This window comes from Sminthopsis crassicaudata, chromosome 1 (genome assembly GCF_048593235.1).
Source record: "Sminthopsis crassicaudata isolate SCR6 chromosome 1, ASM4859323v1, whole genome shotgun sequence".
NCBI classification, from domain to species: Eukaryota; Metazoa; Chordata; class Mammalia; order Dasyuromorphia; family Dasyuridae; genus Sminthopsis; species Sminthopsis crassicaudata.
The window spans coordinates 192,388,126-192,408,004 of NC_133617.1; the positions used below are offsets into that span (position 1 = coordinate 192,388,126).

Genomic DNA, 19,879 nt, shown 5'->3' on the forward strand with positions numbered 1-19,879 from the left:
ATGACTGCTCAATGGACAATATGAAATAGTTGATGTTATATAAGTGAGAGGATATAAATATCACTAATATCAATATTTCATAACTGAGAATCATCAGAAAATCCAAGAAGGAAGCATCTGCCAAAAAAACCCCATCTATACATTAATCCATCATAGGCCTTTAAATTCATAATATAAAGAGGGAAAATTTTAACAAAGTATAAACTTCACTTTTAAAATAAAGACAAATTTCCTGAAATAACTGGATAATATCCAAAAGAAATAGTATAGTAAAACTCAACAAAAACTGAATGGTATTATTTCATTCCTACCTTATATCTAACAGATATTAATTCGTCTTCTTCTATTTTTTGCTTCCCTCTAAATTATGCCACTTTAGAATCACCAAAAAACAGGACATGTTTGACACCTACATTTTGAACTTAAACTTAAAAAAAAAAAAAAAAAAAAAAAAAAAAAAAAAAAAAAAGCTACATAGAATAGGTTTGTAGTTCCACCTACAATATTGTTTTTCCTATTTTATTATGTGTAGGGAAATGTTCGTTTCATTCAGAGTTTATATAAAGGCAAAGAATTTGAAAAATTCAAAGTAAACGAATTTCCTTCAAATTCTATTCTTGAATAGAATTCAAATTTCCACACTAACTTTCCAGTCCTCCAAAACTTTCTCTAATACTTTTATATGGATATGGATAATTGTACACTTTTAGTTTTATATGACAGTTTGGAGCAAAAGAATCCTAAAAATTATTCAAAAATTCCAATTAACTAAGTTATACTTACCATTGAAATACATGTTATTATGTGGATGGTCATGGGTTATTTAGATAATGCTTGTTAGACTAAGAAAAACAATAGTTAAAAAATACTAACAATCAACTTGTAATATATGTCATATAAAAGGCCAAATACCAATAACACTAAAAAAAAAAAAAAAAAAAAAAAAAAAGAAAAGAAAAGAAATAGTAAAAGATATGAATTACCCTCAAATATATATTTTCACTTAAAATCAATGAAATAGCTAGAAAAGATGAATTGTTTTGGAATACTGAAATTTTTGTTCTATTTACCTGCTACTTTTTTCTTAGGATAAGATGTTGAACTAGAAAGGACTATTAGATATAAATCATATAATTCAATTCATTTTACAAAGAAACTAAGGCCTAGAAAGGTAAAGTCCAAGATAAAAGATGGTAAACAGAAGAGTGTAGATTTAAACCCTATGCTATGACTTCATATCTAGTTTAATTCTACATTTATTAAGAACTTACTATATGTAAGTAACTAAGTTATGCAAAAAGTCTTTCATTAAAAAGGATGGCTTACTAAGAAAGCTGAGAGGAAAGAATACAGGGGGAAAATCTAAGTGATGAAAACAAATATATGTTTTGTTTTTATAATAAAATAAAATTATAGCTCTCAATCTAGAATTAGCAACTTCCCCTCAAGAAGCTGACATTTCCTAAAGGACATACAAAGATAAATAAAAACAATAACAATAGTTACAAACAATAACAATAACAATAGTTACAAAGTAAATTAAAAATTAATTTCAGAGTTTATGAAATAAGGGGACTAAACTTTGAAAGAAAGGTTCTCTTGACTTAAATTGAGTCCTGAGGGGAGCTAAATATTCCAAAAAGAAGTAGTAAAAAGTGGAAGAGCATATGAGGCACTGTTCAATGACACTGTTAACACCTACAAGGAAAAGAAAGGAGTCCATTTAGACTGTAACAGAATTTATAGGGTAGTATGATGCAATCAGTCTAAAAAGATAAATTGAAGCCAGAATATAAATGGCTTTAAATATCAGCTGAATTTTTTTTTTTTTTATCTTAGCAGTAACAGGGAACATTGAAGTTCCTTGAATGACATGGTTAAAACTGTGCTTTAGGAATATCACTTAGGTTTATGAAGAACAGTTGTAGAGTGTAGAGAATAATAGAGATATGGAAATTACTTGGAAAGTAACTACAAAAAAATCAAGGTTAAAATGTAATAAAGCACTGAAATATGTGAGATAAGCTAAAGATCCATTATGAAATCAGAGTAAATAAGATTTGGCAACTGATGAAATATTAAAGATATGTATGAGAGCCAGGAGTAGAGGATCCTTCCAAGCTGGTGAACTTAAATGATTTGAAAGATGATTTTCTTCTTTAATGTTTTAAGGAAGTAGGGAAAGAAGGTGGTTTCATGAAAAAGAGACCTAGATGGCACAATAGATAGTACGCCAGGTACAGAATCAGGAAGAACTAAATCTAAATTCTACCCAAGACACTTTCTACTGTATGATCCTGGACAAATAATTTAAAGTGTCTGCCTTAATTTCTTCACCTGAAAAAAAAGGTATAATATCACCTGGCTCCTAGAGTTGTTGTGAAGATCAAATCAGATAATATTTGTAAATAGTAGAATGTCTGGCATAGGGTGTACATTTAATAAAAACCTGAAATTCTTCAAAGGATATGAACAGACAATTTTCAGATGATGAAATTAAAACTATTTCCACTCATATGAAAGAGTGTTCCAAATCACTATTGATCAGAGAAATGCAAATTAAGACAACTCTGAGGTATCATTACACACCTGTCAGATTGGCTAAAATGACAGGAACAAATAACGATGAATGTTGGAGGGGCTGTGGGAAAACTGGGACACTGATACATTGTTGGTGGAGTTGTGAAAGAATCCAACCATTCTGGAGAGCAATCTGGAATTATGCCCAAAAAGTTATCAAAATGTGCATACCCTTTGACCCAGCCATACTACTACTGGGCTTATACCCCAAGGAACTACTAGAGAAGGGAAAGGGTCCTGTATGTGCCAAAATGTTTGTGGCAGCCCTTTTCATAGTGGCTAGAAGCTGGAAGATGAATGGATGTCCATCAATTGGAGAATGGTTGGGTAAACTATGGTATATGAATGTTATGGAATATTACTGTTCTATAAGAAATGACCAACAGGAGAAATACAGAGAGGCTTGGAGAGACTTACATCAACTGATGCTGAGTGAAACGAGCAGAACCAGAAGATCATTATACACTTCAACAATGATACTGTACGAGGATGTATGCTGATGGAAGTGGATTTCTTCAACATAGAGAAGAGCTAATCCAATTCCAATTGATTAATGATGGACAGAACCAGCTACATCCAGAAAAGGAACACTGGGAAATGAATGTAAACTGTTATTTTTACCTTCTGAATCCAATTCTTCCTGTGCAACAAAAAATTCGGTTCTACACACATATATTGTATCTAAATTATACTGTAATATATTTAACATATATAAGACTGCTTGCCATCAGGGGGAGGGGGTTGGGGGAGGAAGGGAAAAAATCTGAATAGAAGTAAGTGCAAGGGATAATGTTGTAAAAAATTACCCATGCATATGTACTGTCAAAAAATGTTATAATTATAAAATAAAATAAAAAATTAAAAAAAAAAAAAAAAACCTGAAATTCCTTTCCTACCACTTTCCCCTTTTGGACTTAAGGAGTGTAAAGACGTGACTATGACTAACCACTAGAGGGATGATAATTTAGAATTAAAGTTCACTAAAGAGATTAAAGTTTGATAGACCATTAATATCATGCTTGAATCCACAAGAGTCCTGAAGTATAGATCAGTTAGAATTCTTATAAGGTGCTAAGTCACTGGAATTAATAAGAGATAATAATTATCTAATTTAGCATGGTACTTAACAGTTCTCTAGTTCAGTAATATAATTACTACAATTCCACAAGATTCACACCTTTAAGAGAGCATATATAAAGAGGAGCTCCCACAAGCCCATTAACCCACAAGCCCACTCTCTTGGAGGCTGAGTCACATTCATTCCATTTTACACCTTTGTGCTGGCTGGAGGCTTTGGATTCAGAGGGAGCTAGAGGCAGAAGCTGGAAGAGACAAAGGACTAGTGGCAAGAGCTCTCGGAACCAAGGAAAGAGACAGGACTCTAAGAAAGCTAACTGAGCTATATTGAAGGAGACAATAAAGGACTTGGACTTTTAACTCCTGGCTGAATTTAAGGTGATTATTGAACTGAACTGAAACTAAGGCTGCCTCCAGAAGCTCCCTAAGAAACCTGCTCCCAGAGAATGATTACATTTTAGAGAAGAACATTACATAGATCCATCTTCAAGTTATTTCCTTTCATTCCCTCCTCTATCTTTTGCAGTATAATTTTCTCTTGAAAATTACCAATGATTTCTATATTGCCAAATTTGGTCTTTTCTCAATCTTAATCATTTTTCAACCTACTTGACATGGATCTAATACTCAAAAAAGAGATAATAAACAAAACTAAATACCAAGAGTCATTCTTCAGTGCACAAATTATTAAAATATGGCTTTTTCTCAGAAAAATAGTAACTATTATCCATAACAAAGATCACTCTAAATCACAAATAAGAGAAATGTAAATCTGAGGTTTGACCTGACACTCAGAAAATTAGCAAAAAAAAAAAGAAGAAGAAAAAGAAAGAAAGACAAAGAGTTAGAAATAATTATTCATATATCCCAAGGAGAGCAAAGACAAAAAAAAAAAAAGATCTCATATATTTTCTTAGGAACAATCATTTTTTGTTAGCAAAGAACTGGGAACAAAGATAATACCTATAAAACCTATATATGGTTAAACAAGCTACAGGGCTCAAATGTAATAGAATATTACTGAACCACAAAACTTGATTAGTATATCAATTGACTCAGAATAAACAAACAGACCTAGGAAAATACTGTTTCTATAAGAACATTAAAGAGAAGATCAAAACACAAAAATTAAGGCAATATAATTATAATATAAGGTTGGCCCCACAGACAAATTGAGAAAATGTGCTTCTCTCCTTTCTTCAAAGAATGAAAGATGGAATAAGGTATATATTTAATCATATATATATTATTTAAGTCTCAATTGAATTCCCTCTTCTACAGAAGACCTTTCCCAACCCTTCTAATTCTAGTGCCTTTTTTTCTTTTAATTATTTCTTGTTCATATTTTACATGCATTTGTTTCTTTGTCTTAAGTAGCCTGTGAGCTTTTTGAAAGCAAGGTATTTTTTGTCCCTTGTGGTTTCTCCAGGCTTATCACAGTGCTTGAAACATAGCAAGAACTTACTAAGTGCTTAATTTGACTTCTTCACAGAGAAATAAGGAAGATGCAGGAAGTTGAGACTACTGTAGATATTTAATGAAATTGGCAGTGAAAAGATCATACCTTTCAAAGCTGTAGGACAATAGCTTAAGGAGATAAAAAGATCAAGTGAAAATTTTTATAAGGATGAAAAAGATAAAGGCAAGTAATTAGATAGTAGAATATATCATTTGTGTCCCAGCATAAGGAAGGGACTAGTGTTCAAAAACCTATCTGCTTCACCTAAACCTGGCGTGTTTACCCCAATAGGCAAGGACCCCAACCATGAAGTCAAAACAGAAAAAATTTGCAATAACTTTTGAAAAGAAAATTATACTCACCACAGGCATGTGGAATGGGCACATGCTTATGGACAACACAAAAACAGTAGACCTGAAAGATGAATAGCTTTTGTATCAATAGGTATCAGCAAGTATCACATTCAAGTAGGTTGCCTGTATGAAAAAGACTAATAAATAGAAGCCAGCTTACTAAAGTCTGAGCTAGGTACACATTTTTTTGAATGGTAGCTGTGATGAGAGTGCCATGAAGTTAGCAAAGATTTTGCAATCAAATTTAATTTAGTTATCAAGTTTGCCCTTTCAAAACAAGTTAATGACAAGTTCATGACAATGCAATGGCCACTTAAAGGAAAATGTCACAGCACTGTTAACAGTACTTACACTAGTGAACTCTGATGAGGTCAAAGAAAAATGCTATGATGACCTGGAAATCTTCATCAGTGTGCTTAAAGAAGTCAACCTGATCATTTTGAGTGGTTTTAATGCCAGAGTAGGCACAGTCTAATCAGACATAGTAGGTAGATCTTGGGAAGAATGAAGTAGGAAAAGCAATAGTCATTTACTACTAAAAAGTCATGCATTTCCTGACTTTCTCATCACCAATTCTGTCTTCAATTTGTCTAAAATAATAATATTTCAAACATGCACCTTTGCAGGAAACAATGGCATTTAATAGACTACGCCATTGTAAAGAGAAGAGATAAAGAGAATATGAGAATAACAAAGGCAATGTGTGGCACAGAGGACTGGATTAATTACATAAACTTATCCTCTCCAAGTGGTGGCCCCACTTGGAATAAGACCAATAGATTAGAGTGCTTCTTCATTTGTGAAAAATTTGTTGATGACTAGGAAGGAAAAATGAGCCAGCATATGGTTGGCAACAATAGACCAGAAAAAGAAGGGGCAACTCGTAGAGATTCAGCATATGGAAATTCATTTATTCATCTGGGCTAAAATATTCAGAAACATCAGGATTTGTTTGGTGAAAATGATGGGGAAATTCAGAAGCTGTTAAACAAAAAAAGAGAACTCCACAGGTTTCACCAGCAAGACAGTTCATCCATCTCTTAAGGAGGCAGTGTTTAACCCCATCAAAATTGCAAGCAAAGCTTAGAGAGATATGAAATTCCAAATTCAGTAAGAAAGCAGATGAAATTCAGTTTTATGGGGATGATAACAAGCAAACTGCTTTTATTATGCCTTAAAGGCTATTTATGAACCAAACATCTATAGCATATCTCAATTATTCACCACTGATTGAGCCACACTGATCCTAGAGATGGGCTGCACACTTCCAAAGTGTTCAACAGACCATCATCAACCAATACTGAACTCAGTTTGAAGTCTATTCTTATCTATTCAAACTTCTAATTGAATAAGGTTTTGAATGTAATTAGGTTTTTTGTGTGGCAAAGCACCTAGTGTTGATTCCATTACAGCAGATATTTACAAGGCAAAAAAATTGAGTGAAATCTTACAAGTCATATGGCATATGGTTATCTTTCAGAGATTTAAGAATGCCTCCACTGCCCATTTCTTTAAAGGAAAAGGAAACAGATTGATTGTCCTGTAACAACTGTGTGTGTGTGTGTGTGTGTGTGTGTGTGTGTGTGTGTTTTGGAACGGTGGGAAGGAGAGGACCAGTCGTTTCTCTTGGTCACAGCAAGATTTTTGTCAGACTTCTCCTTAATTGGCTGTTCTTTCACCTGGAAGATGATCATATACCCAAGAGCCACTGTGGTTTTGGAAAGGACTGAGGAATGGTTGATATGATGTTTGCTACTAGACAACTAAAGGAAAAATGCCAGAAACAAAACAGAGATATGTTCAGGATGTTAGTCAATCTAAAGGCCTTTGATATTGTCAGGTATAAGGGTTTGTGGAAGATCAAAGAAAAATTTGGTTGCCCAAAGAAGTCCATCAGTATTGCATGCCAGTTTCATGATGACATGCATGCCAGTCTTCTGGATGAAGGAAAAATGCTCTTGTGCTTTCCCAGTCACCAATAGAGCAAAGAAAGGCCGTGTGCTTAGAATGTCTTCAATGATGCTGTCAAATACCTTCAATGTGGACAAAAATAGCATCAAGGTCAACTACCATATTGACAATAAATTATTTAACTTGAAAAGTCTTAAAACCCAAGAACAAAGTGGAGGAAAAGATGGTGCACAACTTTTTGTTCACAAATGACTGTTCACTCAATGCAGGTTGTGAGGCTAAGATGCAACAAAATACCGACTGATTCTTTGCTGTTTAAGCTAATTTTGGACTAACATCACCAAGAAAACACAGATAATCTACCAGGTAGCACTTCACCAGGCACATGTAGAACCATCAATTACAGGAAATGAAGAAATTCTGAATGTTGTGAATAAGTTCATTTTGATGCATACATTGCCAGACTAGCAAATTAAGTGTGGAAGAGAAGAAATTATTAAGCTGCTCACCAAACTGAAGACTTACACAATCACTGAGATGACCTTTGTTGTATGCCTGTGAAACCTGGACAGTCTACCAGCATCATGCCAGCAAAATGAATGACTACTATCTGAACTTGAACTATCTTAGAAAGATTTCAAAGATTACTAGCAAAATAAAGTAGTAGACAATGAAGTCCTCTCTCAAGTTGAACTGCCAAGAATCCAAACTCTTTTGCAGAGAACATAATTGTGATGGGCTGTATACAAGTGAACTAAAAGACGATTTTATGGAGAAATCTCAGGAGACAAAGGTCAGAAGAAACAATACAAGGACAATCTCAAGAACTTTTTCCTGTAGAAGCCTAGAACTGAGCAGATGCAAAGTAATCTAGAAGATGAGGCTAAACACCAATTGAACAATTCTCTATTGCCACATATTTGGAGGATGAATCCACTATTCTGTGCTGGCTCAATTGGTGGGTTTAGACAAAGAAGAGGAAGTGACTTGAGTGGGTGGAGTAGGAGGAGGAGATTGATTCTCTTGGCTGTAGAAAGGGAGGAAGGAGGTATGGAGATTGCTAGATCTAATCCCCTGACCCAGTCCGCAAAAGACCAAGAATAAAGACTTTTAATTATTCTGACTCCCCCTGATTCTAAGAGATCCAGGGCCCCAACATTTTGGCCCCGGATGTGGGACATGTGGACCAAGCACCCTACTTCCACTGAAGTTCTCCGGTGACCAAGAAATTAGGTGAGTATTTTAATAGACAAACAAAGAACTTTGTTAAGGGCTAAACTAGCAATCTCTTATAACTGAAATGGGGCAGACATTAGGAAAATATTCCCCAGCCCCAGCTCCACCCCCACCCCAGAGTGGCACTAGAGAGAGTATGATTAAGATTATGGAGGAGCAAAATTTACTTATAACCTGGGTACAGACTGCTAAACTCTTGGGCACATTAAAATGCACCACCCCTTGGTTCTTAGAGGAAGAAAAAATAAGTGTAGATAATTGGAAACTAGTGGGACTCCCACAAAATAATTCCACACAAAATCCGGTCCTCGTTCAATTTCCACAGAGGTATTTTATATATACAATGTAATTCAATTGGCCTTAAACTATCTTGCAAATTGTAGAAAAAGAAAAAGTTTTTAAAATGGCCAGATGAGGAAGTGTGAGGAAAAAAAGAAAGAAGCTAAGCAATCTCAAGATCTTGCCCAAGGGCAATGGAACTTAAATGAGGATCCAGGGCTTGGTGATTCTGGCTCTCTAGAGGCAGCTTCAACCCCGCCCAGGGAGCAGATTATTGACAGGCCTCCATCAACTCCACCTTCAGGGATGGAGGAAAGAGGAGTAGTGGAGGGGGGGGTGGTGATATTACCAGCACTTACCCCCTCGAAATCACCCCCTCCTATAACTAGATAGCAAAAGGCATTAATCAAAGCCACTGAAGAAGGGAGGGATATAGGGAACCTGAGAGTTCAAATTTTTCCCGTGATTCAACAGTTTATAGAATATATACTCCTTTTGATATAGACATCCTCAAAGACCTGAAAAAAGCTTGCACTCTCTATGGGGCTACATCAGCTTATGTTAAGATGTTATTACAAAATTTGGCTTATGAAGTCTTAACCCCTAGTGACTAGAAATCCATTGCAAGGGTGTGCTTAGAACCTGGACAAAACTTGTGGCTTTCTGAATATAGTGAACTCTATAGAATACAAGCCCAACAAAATAGTCAAAGTGGAGTTAATACTTCAATCACCTGTGACCAACTAACAGGTGTAGGTTCTTATGCAGAAATTTCAGTACAGATTAATTACTCCATAGTAGCATTTGAGCAAATTGCTGCTGCTGCTATCAAAGCATGGGCTTCTCTCCCCAACAAAAATGACAAGGGTGAGACCTTCACAAAAATTTTACAAGGATCAAATGAACCCTTTGGTGATTTTGTGGGATGTTTGCAGACAGCTGTCATACGGACTAATGATGAAAATACAGTAACAAGACACTTTGGTAAAGCAACTTGCTAAAGAAAAATGCCAATGAGGTTTGTAAAAGGATTATACTAGGACTACACACTAGATTGTACAATCAATCAGCCAGGAAGCAACCTGATGGGAGAAAGGGATTACAACTGGGGAGGATAGAGTAGTATGCAGCTGGGACAACAGAGATACCCCCTGGAGAGGTGAAATCTGTTCCTCTCCAGCCTATGGATCCCTTGCCTCCAGGCACAGTAGGCTTGACCATTTCACCTCCTGAGAGTACTTACAAAACTATTGTATTATTAAAAAAGGACGACAGTGGCCCAACACAATCATTTGGATGAAACCTAGAATTACAGTGTCTCTCTGATCATTTATTTTCCATTAAAAAAAAAAATGAGAAAGAATGATCTAACATGTAGGAATATAACAACAGTAATTTATAAATTCCTTGAAGTCATAATCCTATCAAAATTTTCATAAAATATATATTTTTAAATTTGAAATATAATCTCCTAAAGATTCACATCTTACAAATGGACTCAAGATTACAGTAAACCAAAAGAAAGGTTTAAGTACTAATGTGTATATGTATGCATAAGTATATTATACTATAATAATAAAAATTGATGGCATATCACAGTAGAATAAAGCAGCCATATAAACTTGACCCCTTTTAGATGTTATTTCACAACACAGCAATTTGCTTTGCACTTAAATTTTTAATAACGTTATATAATAAAACACAAAATCTGTAAATTTGATATTCCCCCACCAGATTACAAGGTCAATGATAGCTACCGTGCTTTAACAGAACATTGCATACTATAAACAGTAAGTGTTTTAATTATTTGATGAATTTTAAAATTTAATGAAAAAAGGTTTGTTCAGTAAATACCTACTTATGTTATAGGCAAACATAAAGGGATAGAGGTTAGAAGGGGGAGCAAATAGTCAAGAACAAGAATGGATGATAAGGTTACCTTATATCTGTTGTGCATATCTTCTACATGATTATCAAGTACAGTGCCCAGCAGGAAGGGTAAGGAAAAAGAAAGGGAGAGAAAGGATTTATTAAATTCCTACTACATGCTAAGCACTCTGCTAAGTGCTTCACAAATATCATCTGCTTTGATTCTTACAACACCCCTGAAAACTAGGTGCTATTATTATCCCCTTTTAACAGATGAGAAAACTAAGGCATATAGTAGTTGAGTAACTTGTCTAGAGTTACGCAACCAGTTAAGTATGAGACAGATTTGAACTCAGGTCTTTGTTGCCTTCAAGCCGAGCTCTACACCCTGTGTTACCTAACTTGATAAATAAACATTTGATTGATTGGTAGACTGATGACACAAAGAGGAAACATCTAGTGGAAAATAGTAGTACAGAATCACAAAAAGTTAGTGTTAGAAAGCATACTCTAGAAGCACTAACCTCTTCAAGTTCTAACAAGTGGACATTCAGTTTGGGTTTTTTTTTGTTGTTGTTGTTGTTTTTGTTTTTTGCTAAGACAAGTGGGGTTAAGTGACTTGCCTAGGGTCACACAGCTAGGAAGTCTGAGGCCAGATTTGTACTCAGGTCCTTCTGACTTCAGGTCTGGTGTTCTATCCACAAGTCTGGTGCTCTATCCACTCTGCCACCTAGCTGCCCCGACAATCAGTTTCGATAAAAAGAAATTCATTCAATACAATTTTTTGTATTACAAATACAAAAAGGAAATTACAATAATTACTTTTTTCCCCTTTCACTATGATCAAATGTACCTCATTCCAAGTTCTACCACCTGGAAATAAGTAAAACAAATCTAATCTCTATTCCTATTAAAGATTTTTAAATTCCTGCAGATGGCTTTTCATGCCTCAAATTTTCTGTTTTCCAGACTTAACTTCCAATCTTTCAACTGACCCTTTATGTAGAACATGACAAGTTACCATTCTCTTTTATATCTCTGTGAAAGAGGCAAATAGGAACATTATTCTCAAAATATGCCATCTAACACAGTATAGCAGGGCTGCCATCTCCCTTGTGGATGCTTTATATTTTTATCAACTTGCTCTGGCTTTTTGGTACTGCAACATATTGTATCACTGACTTACATTGGCCCTGAAGCCTATTAAAATCCATGCCAACTCTTTTCTAGCTATCTTTGATCTTGTGTACTGTCATGTTCAAGTGAATCAATGCAACATAGTCTTAGAGCCAAGAGATCTGGGTTCAGATCTCACCTCAAAAATCTCCTCAATCTGTAACTGTGCAAGTCACCTAACTTCACAGAGCTACAGTTTCTTCTAATAAAAAATCCTAATTACCTAAAATCAAAATTATTGTGAGGAAAGTATGTGAAGAAAGCATTTTGCAAACCTTAAAGTGAATAAATGTGAAATATTTTAATTATATACAGTCGTGTTTTCTTTAAACAAACACACACACACACACATTCTATATTCCTCTATTCCATTTTATCTTATGATATATGGTCCACATTTCAGATCCATACCAACTGTCATATAATTTTATCAGCTACCATTTCTACCTTATCATCTGCAAATATCAAATCTACGTATTCATCCAAGTGTCTGATAAAAATTGTAAGATACTATGCTGAAAACAAACAACCTCAATTAAGAAAACTGCTTACCTTAGGAGAAGTCAAATAACCTCCAAAAGCTGAGTTTTTTTTTTTAACTATTTAAAGTATACTTCTTATTGCTTATCCTTCATTCTTGAAAAGGACCATAACATCAAAGAGGTAATGCCATAATATACAAAGTGAATTTAAGTGAGGGAGGGCTATGTGAAATCACCAGCCTTAATTTCTCCTCTGGAGCCACATCTGTGCAGTAGCAAGATATAGATCTGGACCACTAAAAAAGAACCTGGATGACTTTTTAAACTAAGACCTTTAATAAGTCTCGGCTTGACTAAGGCAACACCCAATCAGCATTGCTAGGCAGTTTTTGCTAGGCAAGAAATAAGGTGCATACCAAAGAATGTTCAATAAGTACCAGTCAGATCTAAATGACTCAATTTAATATTCAAGCTACAATAAACAAAGTATAGTTTCTGATTTATTTGTAAATCTAAAAAAATTTCAAGGTTAAAGGGGCTTGGCTGCTATCTGGTGTGAACCAAATATGAGGGTGAAAAAAATCCCCAACAACTTAAACATTTCAAACATATGATCATTCAAATTTAGTTTGAAATATAATCCTGCTAATCAACAAATTTAGTAATTATCACCAAAAAAACCAAACAAACACATTTGTATGGAACATTCTTATAGAGTCCACACTGTTCTTATTTCTTATCATCTTTTTTATTTTCTACATGTTTATTAATCATTCCCTTAATAGCACATTCTAGAATTTGGCCAAAAATCAAAGTCAAAATTATTGATATAATATCTGCATACTCCTTTTCTTGACTTTACTTAAAATCAGGCTATTTGAGCTCTAATCTTATAGTTTGTACCACCTTGTTCCCCTATCATATTTCCTTGCAGTCCCATAGGATGAGGAGTCTTTATCATCCAGGTCAAAATTGGCCCTGCCCCATTCATATCTCTTATCTCATCTCTTTCCAAATTCTCTAAGATAGTGGTTTAATTTACTATTCTCTCACTTCTACTCTCATTCAACTAATTAAAGTAATTCTTTACTAGCTCTTTACCCTAAACATATGTTTAGTCTCTTTCAATTTTTTAAAACACAAAATGAATTGAAGGGAAAAAAAAATGCAGGTCACCAAGTTCATCAAAACCTGGGAGTTGGGCTGAGATAGATGAAGAAAAGTATAGTCAAATTACCCCTATCAACAAAATTACTTATTTTCGGGGATAAAGTTTAAGCTTATTATCTAACAACTCACAGATAAAAAAATCAGTTGGTCAGCAAATATATATTAAGCACATGCTATGTATCAGGTACTTGCTTCACTATTGACATGGAGATAACACTTTAATGGGGAAGACAATACAGAGAGCACAGACACAATGTTAATAAAATTTATATACAAAATAGTTTGAGGGGGAAGCATCTGCTTTTGGCGAGAAACAGGAAAGGTTTTATAAAGTTGGTGTTTGAGATATGTCTTAGATGAAAGAAGAGACTCAAGAAAGCTGAGAAAGGAGGAACACATATCCTAAGGACATGAGAAGATTAATTTAAAGATGAAGAAAAGGGAAATGGAGGATCCTTTGTGAAATAGAATGAGCCCAATATGGCTGGGTCTCAGAAGGAAAGTACTATCAAATGAGCTAGAACAGGTTGTATGAGGCTTTAAAACCTACATAGAAGAGTTTATGCTTTGCCCTAGAAACAACAAGTAACCATCGGAGTTGACCAAATCAGAAGTCACATGGTCAAATCTGCACCCAAGAAAAATTAGCAAGGGGCAGCTAAATAGTGTAGGGGCAACTAGATAGTGTAGTGGATAGAACATAAGCCCTGAAGTCAAGAGAACCTGAGTTCAAATTTGACCTCAGCCACTTAACACTTCCTAGCTGTGTGATCCTGGGCAAGTCACTTAACCCAAGTGGGAGGGAAGGAAAGGAGGGAGGGGAGGAAGGCAAGAAGGAGGAGGGGAGGGAGGAAAGAAGGAGGAAGGGAGGGAGGAAAGAAGAAGGAGGGGAGGGAGGGAAGGAGGGAAGGAGGGAGGGAGGAAGGGAGGGAGGGAGGGAGGGAAGGAGGGAGGGAGGGAGGGAGGAAGGAAGATTAGAAGCAGTTTGTAGGATATATTGACATGGAGAGAGACCTGAAATAAAGAAAGCAATTAATAGGTGATTGTAATAATCTAGGGAAGAGGTGGTAAGGACCTAAACTACGGTAGTAGATGTCTGAGTAGAACTCTGCAGTATCAAATTTGGCTGCTTTATTTCTAAAAGATTTATTTAATCTGAATCAATGTAACTAGCTTGCTTTAGTCTTCTAGATAATATAAAAGAGATTCAAAACAAGTTAAATCTCTGCTATGCACACACACATAAGTAGGTTTGTGTACACATGTGTGAATTGATATATTTACATGTATATATATATATATAAAACTATGAAAGAATAAAACACATGCATGTATTTGTATATTAATCATCATGTATATATTCACACTTATTCAGTAAACATATTTATTTTAAAAGCTGAAGTGGTAAGCAATTATATGGTTAAAAAAAAGGAATAAGCACATACTGTGTGCCAGGCACTGTGCTAATTTCTTTACAAATAACATTTCATCTAGCAAGCAAAATGCTATCTGAAAATTAAGTTCATTCTAAAGGAAAGTTAATTTTTTTTGTATACAAATAAATAAGACAATGAAACAGAAAAGAGGATAAAAGCACAAATAAACATGTCAACTGATAGGAAGAAATAGAAATTATACACTGAAGTAATCTTCATGTCATAAAGACATAAAAGAATGAAAAAGAAAAATAATATCACAGTTTAAAAAGGGATGGAAAGAATTTCACATGTTTGAAAAACAGGCAATTTTTATAAAATTAAAACCCAAACATTCTTCAGTAATAACAAATATAGTCAATTTGCAAATCTATAAGCCTATAATCAATTCTTCCTCTGCTCTGTCAAAAGAAAGAATCATTAGAAAGAACACTGAAATAATGCAATATTATATCTCTGTAAAGAAACATTTAGAGACAAAACATTGAATGTTATTCACTGCATAAATTATTTTTGCCAACTATTTTTCCTCTAAAAACATCTCACCAGCTAAAATGCTCTTTACCATCTGTGTAATTACCAATAAAAAGTCCAAAAGCTGTCAGTATTGGCTGCACATCCGACTTTATGGTCCACCAAGGCACAAGCCTTTTGCCTAAAGCAAAATGCAAACCAAACACTGAAATAAGTATCTATACTAATTCATTACACTCACTAGATAAAAGCTTTTAAAAAGAATTATAATGGTGTGCTATTTTCACAAATATCTTACATGTGCTAAGAGTTATTTTATATTTTAACAACCCATAGTACACATAAGAAATGAAGAAAAACAAACATGATCTTACTGGAGAGGATATATTCCAAAATTTTTCATGTATAAAGTAAAATGCCCTACCTTTAACTATTTCCTGGTGAACATATCCTACATAAATCTACACAAAAACATATAGATGCTAACTTGGATAGTTAAAGTTTCTAAGAATTTCTAAATATTAACTGAAAACAAAATGTGTAAAGAAACTGACCAAGTCTGAATCCCATACACATATGTATAAATCAATATTATACATACATATGTAAGTGTATAGACAAAGGGATAAGAGTCTCTGTTCTGTCACTTTTTTTCCCTTTCTTTTCTCCTCTACTTTCCAATTTCTGATCCACAAAAAAGCTAATTTTTGTGTGTACATAGATATATACACACACACACACACACACACACACAATTAGTTAAATGCACTGGTTTAGATATAATATTATCTAAATATAAGGCACTAGTCAGTCAGTCAGTCAATAAACAATCATTAAATGTCTATAACATCCCCAAGCACAGTATCAGAAACTAGGACTATAAAGCGGCAAAGACAGTGCCTGCTCTTGAGGAGTTCACAAAATAATGAGGGAGAAAACAAGTAAACGAATATGTACAAACAAACCATGCAGAAGAAGGCAATATGAGATGAGAAGGAAAACATTCCAAGCATGGAGAAGTCAGAAAAAATTCCAGAAGGCAAGAGAATGAATATTTGTTTATAAAACAGCAAGGTGGCCAGTGTCATTGGACTGAAGATTAAGTTTTAAATCATCAGGTATAAGAAACTGGAAAAGTATGGGGAGACTAGGTTATGAAGGTCTTTGGTAACAAATAGGATTTTGCATTTGATGCCAGAGACAAGTGGGAGTTCCTGAAGTCTACTGACTATGGGGACGGAATTTTAATATCTTTGGTTGCTGAAGGGAGGTTGAACTGGGATGAGGAAAGACTTAAGGCAAGTAGGCCCACCTGTAAGCTACTGCAATAGTCAGTACCTTGTACCTGTACAGGTGATCAGGTAGACCTGAACCTTGGTGACTGCCGTATCAGAGAGAAAAGGGGGTGTATTCAAGAGATGTTGGAATAGAGAACTTCTTCACCAAGAGTTCTCTTTATATATTTACATATCATATGGATCCAATCCCCATCCTCTGGAAGTTTTTGTTCTTATTTTTCTCTTTGATGTTTCTTTTAGTCACTTTTTAGAGATGGGAGAAGAATGGCTCCCTTTGAACTTCCCACTTTGCCAATTTGACTAGAAAAATCTTGCCTAGTTAACTTTTTTTCTGAAAGGAAAAAAGATTAGTGGATTTCTCTCAGCAAAGTGTGTGCAAAATAAATGGTAATAAAAATGTTTAAAAATACTGATTCCCCTTAGGGAATAAAATTGGGAAATCTGAAGAAAAATGAAAAAAGCTGATTCTCATAATAAAACCAACACTCACAAACCTATTAACAGTAAATAAATACTGGTGTGCAAAGTACTTTATAGATAGATAGATAGATAGATAGATAGATAGATAGATAGATAGATAGATATAGATATAGATGCTATCTCCATTTGATTGCTACTACAACCTGTGAGGTAGGTACTATTATCAATCTCATTTTATAGATGAAGAAACTAAGACTGAGACTCATTAAGCAACTTGCCTAAGTTCACATATTCAGTAAGTTATTGAGGCAGGAATGAAACGTGTCTTCCAGATTCTAAATCTTACACTTTCTCTAACCTATTCAACTCACAAATGCTAAATATGTAAGAAATGCAAATATGATGATCTCTGTATCGATTGAGTTTTACTCCTTGTGACACTATGTAGTACATTATTCTTAGTAAAATTTACAATACAATTAGACTTGGAAAAATTTAAAAGATACTTATGAGGAAAACTACAAATTTAAAAAGGAAATTCTTCCACCCAAAAAGCAAAAATACAAAGAGCTGAAATGGTATTTTAAAAAAATTATGTCCATAAGGAAAAAATAAAATAAAATTGTTGCGAAAGAATTTACATGGAAATTTATGGATTATGTTCCCAATCATGAAACAAAATTGTTTAAAAATAACAATATCCTTCACTAGGGTCGAAACAAACTTATTTGAATTTTTAAAAACATATAAGCCATATTTCAAGTAGTATCTATAAATCACAGGAATCTTCAAGTAGTACAAGATACAAGTATAGATACAAGTAGTATCTATAAATCACAGGAAGTTTCTTCAGTTTGGGAACACTAACTACCAGTAAAAATTGATACACGAACCAGAGTCAAAATAGAGGAAGAAAATTACAGACCAATATTCAAGTGAATATTGATGTTAGAATTTTAAATAAGACATTAGCAAAAAGGTCTATAAAAACATGAAATACTGTGACCAACTTGGATTTTTTTTTTTTTTTGGCAGAAATGTAAGATTAATTCAATAATAAGAAAACCTTAGACATAATAGGTCATATATTAATTACAAGAATAAAGTACTCATCAGAAGGTTAAAGGAAAAACTTTTGAAAAAATAAAACACTCATTTCTATTAAAAACACCAAAAAAAAAAAAAAAAAAAAAAAAAAAAAAAGGAATAGAAATAAAGCAGCTGTCCAATAAGATGAAGAGCAGAGCAAGAATATACTGTATCATTAATATTATTTCACAGTGTTTGAAATATAAGCTTTAGCAACAACAACAAAAAAATTTAAGAAATTGAGGGAATGCGTATAGGCAAAGAATAAACAAAATTGTCCTTTTTTTGCAAACATAATACTTTACTTACAGAACCCTACAGAGTCAATTAATCAAAACAATAACTTCAGCAAAGTCTCAGACTATAACTAAATCCATATAAATCACCAGCATTTCTGAATATTACAAACAAAAAGAAGAGAGAAAAATTTCTTTTAAAAGAACTACTGAATGTGAATGTATAAAATACTTGGGAGTCTCCCTTACAAGAATAAAGACAAACCAAGATTACCAGGAAAAATTATCATTAATAGATCAAACCAATATAATCTCAACTAACTCTCCAGATTATTTTATGTATCATTCACCATCATCCTTGCCCACTTGAAGATGCCTCTACACCCTGGGGGCTATTCTCTAGTCTGATGGGGTCCTTGGCTGAGACTGTCATTCCATAAGAGATGCATCTCCAGCTATGTTCATTCAACTCAATCTTCAGGTTGTTCCACCTGATCTGAAGAAACAAAGATCAAGATTCTCAAGGGAAATAATGAAAAAAAGTGGGAATGGAAAGAGACTACCAATATCAGAATTCAAAACTACACATAAAACAGATATACCATAAAGCTGACCTAATTCTAAGTATAAATGTAAAACATAAGAAATTTTATTTCTTATTTCCTTCATTTATACACAGTATCCCATCAAGTTGTCATCATTTTTTTTTAAATCAATGTTTTAGAAAAAGTTATATAAATTTGTTCCCTCCAATTCTTCTTATTCCACTCATTTCTCAATCTTTTACAATCTGACCCAATCAAATGAAACATCTTCCTTGTATTAATTACTAACATTTAATAGCTAATTCTAAAGATCTTTTTCTAAGTCCTACTTGATCTCTGTTTAGGTTTTGACACTACTGAATTTCCTAGATTCTCTTTTTCTCATGACTTCTACAATACTGACCTCTTCTGGTTCTCTTCCTAAGTAAAATTATTCCTTAAAGATTTTGATCCTCTCTTTACCACCTAACAATAGTTCTATCCCAAGGTTCTATCCTGGGATGTCTTCTCTTTCCAACCTCACCCAGGGTAATATGACTTACTTCCACTAATTCAATTACTATCTCCATGAAAATGACTCAGTCTATCTTCTCTCCCCCAAAAGGACACAATTTCTTTATTTCTTTCTTCCACTCTAGACCTTTCACCCATCTTCAGCCTCTGTTTATCTACTGCTCACTTCTGTACTTCCTACAAAGAAGCCCAAGTCACCACCATTCTTTAAAAAAACAAAACAAAAACTGTTGTTACATACATTCTTCAAATAAGAAGGGATATATTACTTCATCC

The 19,879-nt window shown here is 34.1% G+C and overlaps 1 protein-coding gene across 4 annotated transcripts in view; it reads right to left on the reverse strand.

The window, feature by feature from the left end:
- Positions 1-19,879, reverse strand: part of ATP9B (ATPase phospholipid transporting 9B (putative)) — a 448,624-nt gene that overhangs the window by 347,930 nt on the left and 80,815 nt on the right. The window lies entirely within an intron of this gene.